Below are 15,592 nucleotides of genomic sequence, written 5' to 3' on the forward strand. Positions count from 1 at the left end.
TTTTGCTCTTTTTTTCTTCTTTAGCTCGATACATTCATTTTCTTTCTTTCCACTTCCTTTGATTTTTTTTACCCACCTCCCTCCTCGTTCCACGCGCTTCTCGAAAAAGTCTACGTGCATTTCGGATTTCGGGTCGAGAGACTCTTCGTTTTGGTGACGTGAAATTTATCTATTCCGCATCCGTTACTAGTCTAACGAGGGAACAGCACGATGTTGGGGTCACCGATTTCGATACGGCGCATCCCAACGACCGGCGCGTGCCAAGTGGCGAGGCGCGCTAACCAAAATTAAAGAAAATGCCAGGTTGAAAATTGCACGCCAGTTTCGTAATTAGCGAGTCGGCGCTTCGAATGGGTGGTTTATTTCCCCCTTTTAAAACTAAAATACCGAAATTGAAAATTATAAAGTAATTTTGGAATATTCGTGTACTATATGTATGGTATTCGTATATGTTTGTTTATAATTTATTTGGGAAGACCGGTGCGCTCCCCCAGAGCCAGCGGCCGCTCTACGAATAATAGAAATGTCGAGATTTTAAGCCATTATGCAATTTTCTTGTTTAGTTTTGCGTAGTGCGCCCGACTGTTCGGCAGCCGTTGATTCGTCGAGGATGCGCTATATCGAAATCGGTGACCCCCACGCCGTGCCGTCCCCTCGCGAGAGCTACGAGAGTTACGTGTTTTCATTATTACTCGAACATTCCTCGTTCGCAGCAGACTTTCCACGTGGGTGTATGATATAAGAAGCATTGTTTTTAAAAAGTTTTATGACTTTGGCAATGCTGACTGGCACTTGGTGAGTATTTTCAACCGGAAGCGACCGAGTCTTTCGGTCTTCCATTTAAATTGTTTTCTCGACAGAATGTCTGGATGTGAAAATAAATCTTCGAACTTTCTGTCGATTTTGCCTGCCGGGATTCCGGTAAAGCGATTACCGGACACCGTCTTTTCCAAAACGATAGACGGATGCTTATTGGCCAATTGTCGGATTCGGCCACATCGAATTTCGGAGATAATTTGTCTAAAACTTTGCTAAAAAATCTTACGATAGTCTGCACGTTCTTGCCAAAACAGCGAAATTGTTCGTCTCTTTCCTTTTCAAACAGCATCCCGTGTGGAAGATCCGGTATCCACGTGACGGGCAGAACTGAGATCGGCGTTTTCAGCAATTGGTACGTTTTTTTAAGGAATCCGTAGCAGGAATTATGTCGTCAACTTACGAATCGACCGGCTCGTTTCTCGATGTAAGAATGTTACCGTTAGTCTGGTCGGAGTTAGAAACAATTCCACGTCTCTGGCCAACGATTCGAAGGAAGTCGGCTTTGGTAAGAGATGGCAGTATCTTTCGAGCGTTTGCTTACGATTACGTTGCCGTTGCACGGGTTGCAGCGACTCAAAGACACCACGTCTTTGAGTCGCTCGCACATTCTACGTATTCTTCGAGACGGCGACCACTTTTGCATTTTATAGTCGACAAACGGTGCAAAACTTCGGCGGGACGGCATTATTCGCAGAGTATGTAATAAAATCACAGCTCCGGATGGAAACATTCCTAAGCAAGTTAAATAGTGCCCGGAGGGCGGCGCGCAAACTACACAAACTTATATTGGGCGGAGTGGGATCGGTGGACAGAACTCGAATTTCTTTTGTTAATTCTTCTAAGAATTTACGATTGACACTAAGACTAAACGTTAATCACACGTGCGTCGATAGCGAAGAAATTTTTCCAGTTACGGAGGTAAAGATTACTCGATGCTTCCGAAAGATGGGAAAATGTGCTGAGGCCCAAGAAAGCAGACCGTAAATACTACTATTTTAAGAATCGCCGTTCTACTTCCAAAATACTACCGTACGGGCAAACCGGACATTTGCCCTATGCGGCAAACTTTCATAAATTGACACAAAACTTTCGAGTCTAAGGAGTGTATAGCGAACAAACATCCTTATTGGGCTGCAATTTGAAAAAAATTTCAACTGTCATCCACCTGTCTCTCCTTAATCTCGAGAACGGAATTAGATAGATGAAAAACGAGACCAGATATGGAAACTTTAGGGGCAAGAAGTCCCAATTAACTTACGTTATTTCAATTCAAGCACTTTCCCCCGAAAGAAGTTAGATGATGACCGGTGCAACTCCATTGCTAAAGGAAAAGTATGATGTACGGGGGTAAGACTCTACTAATTTGAGGCGGAGAGCATATATTTTAAATTAAATAAATCAAACATTGCAGCTCGGCATTGTGACTATGTGGTGACAATAAATATTTGCTCGTTTATCTAAAAATGTATAGTAAGATACGTCATATACACAGTAATACCTCGGTTTTCGTCGGCGTGCTCAAGTAACCTCACTGCTAATTTTGTGAAAACAAAGGGCGACCCACGCGTTTTCCGGCACAGTGTGCCTTATTTCTCGTTGTGTGAACGTTACCCCACGACGGCCCATCATTGGCCAACGGTTCCGTTCCCTGAACACCGGGAGTTCGCGCTTCGCCAGGGCGGACTGGCCACATGAAGTTTTCCGGGTTTTCTCCGTCTGTAACGCCTGAATAGGGGCCAGTTACCCTTAAACGTATTTCCCGGAAGGCATTTTTCCCCTCGATACGACCATCATAAATGCATACTACTACTATTACAAGACAATTACGTCACTTTACCACGAGGCGATATAGGCTAGAAGCTCGTCCAACTAACTTCTACAAGACAAGACATTACTCCGCGTGTCTAGCAGAACAATTCCATTGCTTTCATCTTAATGCTAATTATCTTATCTTTAATCTTAATGCTTTCATCTTAATGCTAATTATCTTATCTTTAATCTTAATGCTTTTATCTTTATGCTAATTAGTGTTTTATGTTAATTTCTTATTGCTTTTAGTATTGAACGCTATATTAATTCTCTATAAAATGTGTTTTTGGTATGTATTTTGGAGTGTCTAGAACGAATTAATTGGATTTACATTGATTCATATGGAAATAATTGCCTCGGTTTTCACCGATTGTTTTCGGACGGATTATCGACAAAAACCGAGGTATCACTGTGTAATATAAATACTGTATATATATATATAATGACATACCTTACTACACATATTTAGTCGTCATTTTTTTCTTAATATCGATTCTACGCGTCGACCATACGTAACCGAGTAACCGAAAAATTGCCACGTATCGGGGTACGCTTATTACACTTGGGGAAACTCCGGTCCGTATGCTAGGTGTAAACGCCAAGTCCGCGCTACGGCCTCCGGGTAAAATCCGGCCCGCCGACAGACTCGACACGTTCCTTACAAATGGAAAACAATTGGCGGTTTTTCTCCGGGAGAATCCACGGTAAAGGCGACTTTTTCAAACCCTTAACTAGAGAACTTTCGGCAAAGTGCCCTTCCCCGGAGTCGAACCCACCAACTTCCCATAAGGTTTAACCGATGACCATCGTACGCCTATTGTTCTCTTATTAAACGCAGTATAACCGCCGTCTTTTTTCGACCAAGCCATGTTTTAGCGGAAACGTAACGATAATTAGAAGACGACATTTAAAGAATTGTCCAATGTCGATTGCTTTTCTCTCTTCTTCAGGATTTTTCGGAAGTAATTAATAGCATTGTCGTCGTAGAGATCTCCAAGCCTATTAACCTTAACTTGGTTAGGATGCCATTCTAAGATCGTTGTCCTCACATCCTCCCACTTCTTCAAAAGTTCTTTAATAGTAGATGTCTGCTTGGTTCGCTTTTGTCTTCCTCTTTTTCAAAAAAAAACACAAGGTGGTTTAAAACTAGGTCAACGATTTCCCACAGGCAAAAATTCACTGCACTGTGCCGGCACGTCACTGTTGTGTGTAAATGGACCTTTAAACCATCATGTCCGTCAGTGTTGTGCAGTGGTAGTGGCGTGACCGTACCGTCAAAGTACATTTGACGGGAACGATATTTTCGGTGACGGTAAATTTTGTTTTCCAATGGATTACGAACATTTAATTGAAATCGTGCATCAACACCCTGTTCTATTTGATTTATCTCATTCGGAATACATGGTCATTGGGTACAAAATGAATATTTTCTCTGTTTTGTTTAATAAAGTACGAAATGCATGTTGGGACATTCGAAAATATTCAAAAAATATAGATTCGTCATCTCAATTTTTTATAAAGAGTATGAAACTCCCATTCTGTTGATATTTTTTGTCCATGCTTGATGTACCGACTTGCGGCACTTTCTTGATTGCATTTCTTTTTCTTCTTCATCCAAACATATAGCTATCATAATCCTCAGAAAAGTCCATGACGACTAACCGACAGCACGGTCACGTCACTGTTGTGTGTAAATATTCATCACTGTGCCAACGTCACTGTCACCAAACGGTCTGTGCTGGCACGTCACTGTTGTGTGTAAATGGACTCTTAATCTTAAGCAGCTAAAAATGATTTCTTATGGCTAGTTTCTAGTTACTTTTAGTGTGGCGAATGCTACCTTTCCCATCTTGACCTTTATAAAACAGGCAACGATGTGTAGTATGCACCGTCACTAGCTAGAACGATTCCAAAGTCCAACTACAAATGAGACAGTTAGCAACGAGTTGTTTTTTGTTAGCCGCGACGTCGAAACACGTGCAGATTATATGCAAGGAAAACGTTAAACTCAATAAACTCACTTGTCAGTTATGTTATAACCTCGTATCATTTATTTTATCACGCGCAGTGACGAAGGTAAAATAATAGCAGTAGAATCCCACTACATTAGCTATCCTCATATAATTCAGTTACTTTTACAGCTATTAAAAAAAGTTTATATTTCATTTACATAAAAGTAGCATGAAGTAGCCCATGAAATTACAGAAGTAGCCCCAAATAAAAATTAGTAGCATGGTTTGTTGAAAAATAGCCCAAGCGGCGAATCTTTGCCCAGTCTGGCAACTCTGTATCCGAACCCCAAAGGTCATCTGATGTTCGCGGGCAAGGTCCTAGAATATAAGCAACCAATGAAAAGAAACGCTTCTCATTGGTTACTTATTTGACGTCACTCGTAGTCGAAAACAAAACATCTTACTACGTACTCATAGTAAAAACATTACCGATCAGAGGTTTGTAGCTTTAATTACACGCTAATATTTCATTACGATTTATATTTAATGAAATGTAAATAAAAATGGATTATAAATAAGAAAAATCTGGAATATTGAGCAAATCCGTAATTTCTAGGTGTAAAGTTGAAATTAAAATGCGTTTTTCTACTTTGTAAATGAAATCGATTTTATCTATTTTATGATATTATAACAATAGTTTCTTGAAAGATTAATTTTGGTAAATTCTACGTAGGTTAATTTACCAAAATTATTTATTATATTAATATATATAAATCTTAATATAAATATAAGTAAATTAATTTAATTTATATCGTCCAACGACTTCTTTTTAAAACCAAAAATTATATTGGTCTATTTTTTAATTTTTAATACTCGTGTACCGAAAACGATATTACTCAAACATATACAAAAATAACTTTGTCAAAAGAACAATTTTTTATGTTATAAACATATTTTTAATATCAATATATATACAAATTAAGTGTTACATAAAAACAGAATTAAAAGAAATCGGGTACAAACTTTTTAAAATTTCTATTGTTATTAGTTTTTAGAATATTAATTTTAAATTAAAACATGAAAATTCTATCTTCTAGAGTTTTACAATCATTATATTTAAGAGATTCTTCTGGTTTATCCTGTTTATTTACATCTAAACATTTTCCGTCAGTTTTTTTTCTATTTCTTTTTAATAAACGATTCTTTCTTTGATTCGACTGATTAATACTTTCATTTTCTATATTTCCTAAATTTACTGTCGGTGGTGAAGTTTTGTTTAGTTTAGGTTTTGCCCATAAACCTAAAAACTCGGCTTTTAAATTTCTCTCAAAATCATTTTCTGTGAAATGATCAGAGCGATCATGATTGAATTTGTCTTTTCTTTTACAGTTATGAATCAATTTTCTTATTATTGGATCTTTAGAAATCTAAAATAACCAACTTTCCTGTTTAATAACTTTGTGTTATGATAGCTGTTATTACAAGTTGCAACAGCACATGATGCTCCTGGCATCTAAAAATAATAATAATATTTTTTTTACTTTCCCAAATAAATGTAATCAAGACATACTACTTTTTTTCTACTTCTGAATATTATTAACATTTCTTACATAAAAATTATTATACAAACAAATAACACTATAATAAATTTATACTATGTATAAAACATTTTTATGTTTTGCGTTTCTATGCATTTTACGTAAATATGCATATTTTAAGAAAGTTATAAAAAAGAAATATTGTTTATTATTAATTAATATATATCAAGGTATTTTAAAGGTGTTATCGGCCAGCTTTTATTATTTGTAGTCGTTATTTCATCGTGCAGATACTATTTTTATACACGTAGAAAACTATTCTTAGTATTTTAAAGTATTTTAGTAATAAATATATTTCATTCGTAATCATATTCTGTAATATCTACAGAACGAAATGTAAAGACTACAACAAAATATCAAACGGCTCTAGGAACAGGTTTCTTACTTCCGTACAATTTTTATCGATATAATTATCATCACAATTACGTTTATTAATAGTAATAACGATAGATATATTTAGCTTCGAAGATGAGTCTAAAAACTCTTAACAAAGCAACAAAAATATTGAACTCAATGTCAGATGTGGTAGCTGTATATACGTAATGTGAATGAATGTCTCTTTAATCCGAATAAATAAATCTGGTAGACTTCCTCACAGCTATCAGGTTAGGTACTCCTTTATTGGAAATTACAAATGCATTTTGGGCCTATGTAGCGTTTAAGCCCCTCCTCAGTGTAATGCTTTGAAGGCAGAGGAGCGCTTTTCAGATTTTTAAGATACAAACATGGGTGTAATTCGGGTGCAATAGTGCCTAATGTACACCCATGTTTGTATCTTAAAAATCTGAAAGGCGCTCCTCTGCCTTCAAAGCATTACACTGAGGAGGGGCTTAAACGCTACATAGGCCCAAAATGCATTTGTAATTACACCCATGTTTGTATCTTAAAAATCTGAAAAGCGCTCCTCTGCCTTCAAAGCATTACACTGAGGAGGGGCTTAAACGCTACATAGGCCCAAAATGCATTTATAATTTCCAATGAAGGAGTACCTAACCTGATAGCTGTGAGGAAGTCTACCGGATTTATTTATTCGGATTAAAGAGACATTCATTCACAAAAATATTGAAATTCGAAATTTTCTTCCCTCGCTAACTGTTGTGAAGCAGTCTCTCGACTACGAATGACATATATCTGCAATCTGGCAGGAAGTGGCTAAAACGGCGGTATGAGGTAACCTTATATTCTAGGACCTTGGTTTGCGGGTGTTTGGCAGGCGGAAGAAAGGGGAACAGGGGGAAGACGGGTAGACATCGGGGACCGAAAGAATGGATCATTCTGTGGGGCGTACATTTGGTTATGGCTCCCTCGACGTGTAGTTTTTAGGCGGCCGGGCCGAAAACTCGGGTTTTCGTTTATTCCCCGAAAGGCCCGAACGAAAACCCGAGTTGTCGAATGAGACCAGGCAAAAGCTAGACGGAGTTGTATGTTAACAGAGGCCTAATCCTAAAACGGCCCAAGCTGGAGAGAGCTAACAGAACAGAATAAAAACCAAACGAGAAATGACAACTCAAAACAAAGGAGCAATTATTTATTGTGACGTCGTCACCATGCCGGACTGCAATATTTAACCATATTTTTAATAACTTTTTAATTTAAAATATAAGCTCTCCACCTCAGATTAGTACTGTAGTGTACAGTACATTGTACTTTTCCGTTATCAATAGAGTAGTGCCGGTCGTCTATCAAAATCCTTTCGGGGAAAGTATTTGAATTACAATAACGTGACTTCCAGTTTTCATCGAAAGTTCGTATATAGTTAATCGGGGCCTCCTGCCCCCGAGGTTTCCGTATCTGGCCTATTTTTGTCTAATTCCGTTCTCGAGACTAAGGAACGACAGGATGACAGTGTGTATTTATAAGTCTACAATATTTTCAAATTACAGTCCAAAAACTAACTTAAAACTGACAAAAAGCCGACCGATGAGCACGGATGGAAATTTGTTTATTAAAGTTCTTAATTATTTTTATTAACCAGCAAATATTTCCAGCATTCCCCGCCCAAACAGTAAAATGGCTATACTTTAAAAATGAAAAATCATATTACAGATTTGGTTATTTTAGCTTACGATTGTTATGTTTATCCCAAGTGTCGAGATCAAATCTGATTCGATGTTAAAGATAAGAAGGACTATCCGTTATAACACAGACTTAACCCTGTAGGAAACGGAAAGAAGAAATTAGGAAAGTAAGAAGTTAGGTATAAGAGGAAACACAGGGAGATAGGAAAGTGTGATGATTCCGTGATATTCTATATTTTCCTCAGAGCCCACAGATGTAAGTATGAAAAATTTGGTCCGCATGGGACAAAGTTTGTTTGTTAATTAAGTTATGGCAATGCAACGCTTAGGCGATCTATCTAGGGGGATGCCTTCCAGGAAGTCTTTTTAAGGGTAAGTGGCCCCTATACGGGAGTTATAGACGTGGAGAAAACCCGGAAAACTGCACGTGGCCGGCCAGGCGCCAACCCACGACCGAACTCCCAGTGTTTGGGAACGGAACCTCTCAGCCACTGGTGGGCTGCATTGGACAAAGGCTTTAGGAGTTAATACGGGGATGAAATCGGGGAGGTGTCTAGATTTCGTGATGATCTATATTTTCCTCAATCCGTTCCCGACGAGGACAACGGACCAAAAAAGTAAACTAATTTAATACTAGCTAACAATTTTTTTTTTTCAGGGACAGAGAATAAATCACAAAGGACTAGATGCGCCAACAAAGACAAACTTGCAGTTACGACAACAGACGACCGCGTCTAACACCAATCGATGCAACCTTCTGTTGCGACTTGTGGAACGACAGAGTCTGTCCTTCTCTTCCGAGGAGTTTCGCAAACTTGCCTTTCGATACTGCATAGCACATCCAAGCAGAAAGTCGGTTTATGCCCCGACATAAAATGAAAAAATTGTGTTTTTGTTTAAGAATGATGTGCAAGTGTGGGTTAAAAACCTGCATTCCGTATTGACGGGCCGAGAACCGCCGATGTACATACAGTACGCTAAATCCTACATAATATCACATTTTGCGCACTTGCAAGCTGCACCAGGACATATCGGAAATCGGCGAAGATAGAATTGGTCCGCTACCATTTCGCCGTGATGCAGGTTTGCGTGTCGGATAGAGGCGACGTGGGTCCGGGACGTGGCAGATACGGATGCTCGAGCATTTTACGACCGAGGACCGTGTTTCGTTACCCCCAGAACTTGGCTATACCGATCGAGGCAAACGGTTTGAATCTCCACTGTTCCGATCTATAGCCAGACTATCGGGTATCGGGCATATGCGTACTGCGGCTTGTCGAAAACAGCTACCAAATGATGATCCACTCTGAAGTAGTGTTTTATGACCTTTGGCCCTCTTTGTGCTTAATATTTTTACATGGCCCTCACGGTGGTAGTTCGGGGAAAAATTACACCACTTTCTTACATAAGAAATAAAATTTTAAATATTTAATCGGGTAACTTACATTTCATATTTATTTTATAATAATGAATTACAAGATTTTTTAAATTTATATACTGCATAAAGAAATTATTTTTGTAAATGTGAGGTGATGAAGACGAGGAAAAACTACTTTGTCAAATAAACACTATCGCACCTAGAACCAAAAATTTAATAAAACAAAGGCTTTCTTCCGTTTTCAAATGCACTCCTTCGGGTTACATACGGAGTGAAAAATGAAAAAAATAGAATATAATACTGTATAAATCGAAACTTCCGGTAGTTGGAAACCTGCACTTGCCCACTATGGCAGCTGCAAAAAAGGGAATAAGTTATTTAAGACGTAATAATATATAAAAATAACTATTATTATGGAGAACTATGTGAGCTCATAGTGTTCTCCAAGCCAAAGAAAGAATATGTCTTAATGAGATGATGTGCAAATAAAAACAAATAGTTAAATTTTGTCACCAGAAAGTGCTGATATAAATACAATACATAAAATACATGTTGAAGAGCAATAAGTTTATTTTATAAATTGACATTTTCATAAATCACTTCATTGTCCCCAAATGTGATACATAACAAATTGCATCACTGGTCTATGCAATATGAGGTGGTATTCCATCCTGCATGAAAGTTAGGGTGTCTAAACAGTCTCTCTTTTGCAAAGCTGAGATAATGTGAAGAATATTTGTATTACATTCTCCATTCAGTGTTCAAAGCATGAAGCCTTGTGGCATTATTTCTTCAATTATGATGTTTGCAGTGAACCCAAACCAAACAGTAATGTAATGCAAGGGAATTTGGTGCATAGCATGTGGATTTGCAGGTACACATAATTGGCAGTCTGCATATTCATAGCTCCAAAGTGAGCCTCATCAGTCCATAAGACATCTGAAGGCCACACATTGTAGTGAGGATTCAGCTAGACTAAGTGAAGTCATAGGTTTTTTTCTGGGTTACATGGTTGTAGCTGTTGCAGTCTCTGAATCTGCTACCATTTCAGGCAGTGGCTTAGCATGGGTGTCAGCCGCCTGGGGCGGAGGAAAATTTCGCCGGCCCCTTAAATAATATACAGGGAATCCCTACAAGTCAGTACAGACGGTGTTGTCAGTCGCTACAATGAGCAAGATGTCATTATTATACATTCATTTAAAGAAAGGGGATTCCCCAGTTTCGTCACAGAATAAGTAATGAAAAATTCCGTGCTCATTTCAATTGGTCCGAATCATAGGCATGACAAAAATATGAAATGAAATGGGTTATTATTATTGAAATGAAATGGTTCAAATTTTTACAAGATATTATTATTATTTATTGTGAAAAAATGCCACCCAGGGCGGGCCACCCCCACTACGCTACGCCACTGATTTCAGGATAAATTTTAGGATTTTTTCTAATAGTTGCCTATGGAAGTTGCAAATTTTGGGATATGTGCCAGACACTGGATAGCTCAGATTGCACCTGGGCCTCCACAACAGGTATTCTACCACTACCTGGATCCACAGATAACTTACCAGTTTCCTTAAATTTTTGCATCACATTTTTCAATCCATTTATGGAAAGAGGTCCTTTGTAATATTCCATATGCAACAATATTCATGCAAAGCTGCTGGAGCACTACAGCCTTTCTGGTAATAGCATTTCACTAAAGCATGATCTTTCTTAGAGATTCCCATTTTTAGTGGTCTTTATATAGGAGTCACATTTTATAGCATGTTGAATGCCAGACAAAACGTAAATGGCTGAAAATTTGTACTGAATTTGCATTTTTTGGCATTCAAAACCGCAACCCCTATGGTACGATGCCTATTTCCTAATCACTACGCACCAATAGAATGGTTAATTGATTTGCTTGTTAACATGTTTTCTACCTGTAGGCTTTTTATGTATAGTGCTGCCACCCAGCAGTCAAAAAACAAATTTAATGTGATTATGGGGAAGAAGATTCAGATATTCACAAAGTCCCACTGCAATGCATCGATCAGATTGCCTTCCACAATGTTCCAAGTTTAAACAACGTCAGTTTAATTATACTCAGCCTGTATATTTTGCTTATCTCTTATGGTAGTGGTCTGGTTTTATGACAAGTTATTATTGGGCCAATTATTAGTGTAATGAACAGTTTACATATAGTGGGTTAGGAAAAGAAAACATGGTTGGGTTGGGCTTCTGGGAAGAGTTACAGATGATTGATGGATAAAGAGAGTAATAGAAAGAACCCCAAGATCAGGAAGAATGCCTGGACAACCAAGAAAACCAAGAAAGATGGAGGTGAACTGGATGCAGAAAACTCAGGATCCAATGACTTTTTTCCTATATCCCACAATGGACAATAATGGATGATGACGACAATCACCTTAAAAAAAATATTGTGTAGCAGTTGCTTTTAAGAATTATTAATGTTAGTAATATCTAACAACTTATTTTATGTAGGTTTAATAATTATTCATCACTGCAAATATCAAATACATTTTTTAATAGGCCTTACTTGATGTTAAAATTTGGCAAAAAAGCCTATACATTAATTACAAGCATACAACAGATGAGCATATTATGATAAAATTAATTAAATAATTGTTTAATGGATGTCATTCCAGTATTAATTAATATGACAAAAAACAGGTAAAATTATAATGAAAATAAATTAGGAACTTCAAGATTCTGTATAAACTATTTTTTGGAAACTAGAACAATTACTTAGTTACTTATGACTAATAAACAAGCTTATTACACACCCAGCCTATTTAGGTAATTTTTCCCAAAATGCATTTTGGCCTTACTGGTCCTTACCAATTGGGTGACATACAAAACAATTGTAATGTTGGTAATTGTCACCATAAACATATGTTAATAGTACAATTATTACAAATTATTGCATACACAAAATAGGAAATTACCACTACTGTAAATAATATAGGAACTATTTACAAGGTTTTTACTGACTTGTTTAGTATTATAGTGTTACTGTCCTATTAATAATGTGTATGTAATAACTTGTAATAATTGTACTATTAACATACATTGTAATGTTGGCAATTGTCACCATAGACTCTGTTGTGGTGTTCGTAACAAGAGGTACATGATCCCGCGAGCGAAATGGTACAAAATAAAACTTAATACAAAGTAGTTTTATTCTCTCTGAACAGGTTCTTTACATAGGATCCCAACTTTACAACTTCCAGAATTTAATATATATAGGCATTAAATGTTTGTCCTCAAAAACAGTTATCTTGCACACACGCGACAATCTGACGAGGACCGTATTCACTTACACTAACTTATACTAACTTAAAACTAAAAGAAATTGGAAGAATAGAAGAAATAAGGAAAGATAAGAAAAGTAGTAGAAATACCCGGGTTTCTTTGCGATGTGTCTTTTGGTGGGGAACAACTTCGGATCTCTCTCTTTTGTTACGTTTGTAGCCCTTTTCCTTATAGATCTTTCGTCTATAATCTTTTTCTTTCAGACTGAGTCGTCTTTCCTCGATGATCTCTCTCTGCACTTTATCCTCTTAGATCACCCTTCTCCCTTTCTGGAGCACTCCTTTTCAGCTCCTACCTCTTCGGGATTCCAACCCAGACTGGCACTCTTTCTGTCTCTTTTGCTTCAGGGCCTCACTCCCTCTTTTGTTCTTACTATTGAGGGAAAGATAATCCTCCCCCAAGGGCAAAGAGTTAGACAAAGAGAGTTCTAGGAAGAGTTAGACAAAAGAAAGTTCTAGAAAGAGTTAGACAAAGGAAGTTCTAAAAGAGTTAGACAAAGGAACAAAGAAAATCTAAGACTAATTCAATATAAAATATACAATATCATGGCCGACGGCCACACTGTTTTGTATGTCACCCAATTGGTAAGGGCCAGTAAGGCCGAAATGCATTTTGGGAAAAGTTAATGAAATAGACTGTGTGTGTAATAAGCCTGTTCATTAGTCATAAGTAACTACCACTAAGTAGTTTTTGTAATTAAATAAAATAGGCAAGAAGCTTTTTAATATGAAACAATCTAATCTACTACATAAAACTGAAAAACTGGGCAGTCTGTCACAGTATTCCAAAAATGGCCACTAGGGGCACCCCTAGCTATTATTTAAATTAACAATATAAATTATTTATAACAATACATATATATTTTATATTGTTAAGTATAATTCAGTACAGTATATTATTATTTTTATTTGTAATAGGAATTCATTATTATTTATTTTTATCTATCTGAAAAAATGGCCAGTCTCTGTCAACATATTGAGCACCAGTAAAGCATAGTGGCAAACCTAGGAATTGCCAGAGTCTGTGCAAGACTCTTTTTGATGGTATTTGGCACACATGCTGCTTGCTGTGTCATTTAAAAAGAATTGGATATAGTGATGTAGGTCAAAGTGCATGACAATGATAGTTATGCTTTTTTTTTTCATTATTATGTTTTGAACTGGAGATGGTATTTCTTTGCAATCATAACGGAAATATATAGTATCTTATTGGTATTTTGAAAGTTATTTCATAAGAATTGGATGTAGGGATGTTGATTTTAGTACACGATGTGAGCCCGTGGGCCTGAGCCTTTTTCTTGATTTCGTGCAAATTTATGAAATATGTAACTTAATTTTGACTCCAACAGTTGATCACATGATCATTTTCCCAAGAAAACTGCATAAAAGGTGGCGACACCGAAGTTCCGGGTGTTCGTCCCATGCAAAGTCATAATGAAGGCGGTTGCCATATAGACAGCATTTGTCGTAAGAAAGTGTGTCCCGAAGAGAACACTTATTCTCAATATGAACTGGCCAAGACACAACCTACAACCATGCACGAAGTCAAGACCCACCATTTGATAATGCCACATACATTGGCAAGTTCTCTCAGAGGTATTTTTGTTAGATATCTGTAAACTCTCTCTCTGCGAGATTAGCATCAAAGTTAGGTCAATGGGTCAAGAACACACATCACGAGCTGAATAGAAATTTTTGTTGCTCCACTCCATAGGAGTTTATATGTAACCATATCTAATCACATATCTTGTAGAAATTAGTGTATTTTGTAGAATTATATGTATCATAGATTTTCAACAAATAACAAATAGAATTAGTTTATTATATAACTTTTGTCTCCTGTCTATTCGGGAAATGGACACCTACCAGCTTATTCACTGCATGCCCCACTCGATTTAAAGTCCCTCCTATTTTAAAGCCATCTACAAACAACGTGAGCAGTTTTTACCAAACTGTTGCCAATTAAGTAGTTTATAGGGATCCCCTAAAGCCCCCGGTTTCTCACAATGACAATGATAGTTATGCTATGTTATTTTAATTATGTTTTGAACTGGAAAAGTTGAAGTGCTTAATTGAAAGGAGAGCTCCATCTATTAAAATGGCATCTCCCAAAAAATATACTACTGAAGTGGACTGAAAAGCCTTTCAAGCTGCAAAAGCACAAGAAAAACAGTTAACTGAAACTGCTGAACAGCGTGCACTACACTTAGAAAAAGACAGAGATGCAAAATGGTATCCATTTTCTGCTGAAACTGAAGAGGAGCGGCTATTACGGCTGCAAAGTAAAAGTGAATCCCAAAAGTGTCTTATCGACACTGAAACTGAAGATCAGCATTTGGCTAGACAAAAGAAATAGAATACAGTTTTAAAAAAAATGACAAAATGACTAATGCAGGACGTAATGTATGGAAACTGACAAATTAATGGAAAATGAAGATGTTCTCGAAAAACACAACTGTGGTCCTCTTGACAACGAATGCACTTTGTGTCTTGTTAAGCCCCTTCATGCAGAGAAGCCTGATAAAGAAGGCAAATACATGATGTGCTGCCAAAAAGGCAAAGTAATTTTGCCTTTACAAGATTTTCCCGAAATGTTGGAAAAATTAATGTCTAATCATGATGACCAACACTGTAAATTTTATGAAAAACATTAGAGCTATTAATAGCTCATTTTACTTTTGCATCAATGGGTGCCACAGTTGCGTCG

General features: G+C 37.1%; 1 long non-coding RNA gene across 1 annotated transcript in view; it reads right to left on the reverse strand.

The window, feature by feature from the left end:
- Positions 1–9,774: 9,774 nt before the first annotated feature.
- Positions 9,775–15,592, reverse strand: part of LOC136990529 (uncharacterized) — a 35,279-nt gene continuing 29,461 nt past the window's right edge. The window contains exon 2 of the long non-coding RNA XR_010883072.1: positions 9,775–9,929. This is a non-coding gene — a long non-coding RNA (uncharacterized lncRNA). The remainder of the gene's footprint in view (positions 9,930–15,592) is intronic.

This window comes from Centruroides vittatus, unplaced genomic scaffold, assembly GCF_030686945.1.
Source record: "Centruroides vittatus isolate TY-2023 unplaced genomic scaffold, ASM3068694v2 scaffold_944, whole genome shotgun sequence".
Taxonomy (NCBI): Eukaryota; Metazoa; Arthropoda; class Arachnida; order Scorpiones; family Buthidae; genus Centruroides; species Centruroides vittatus.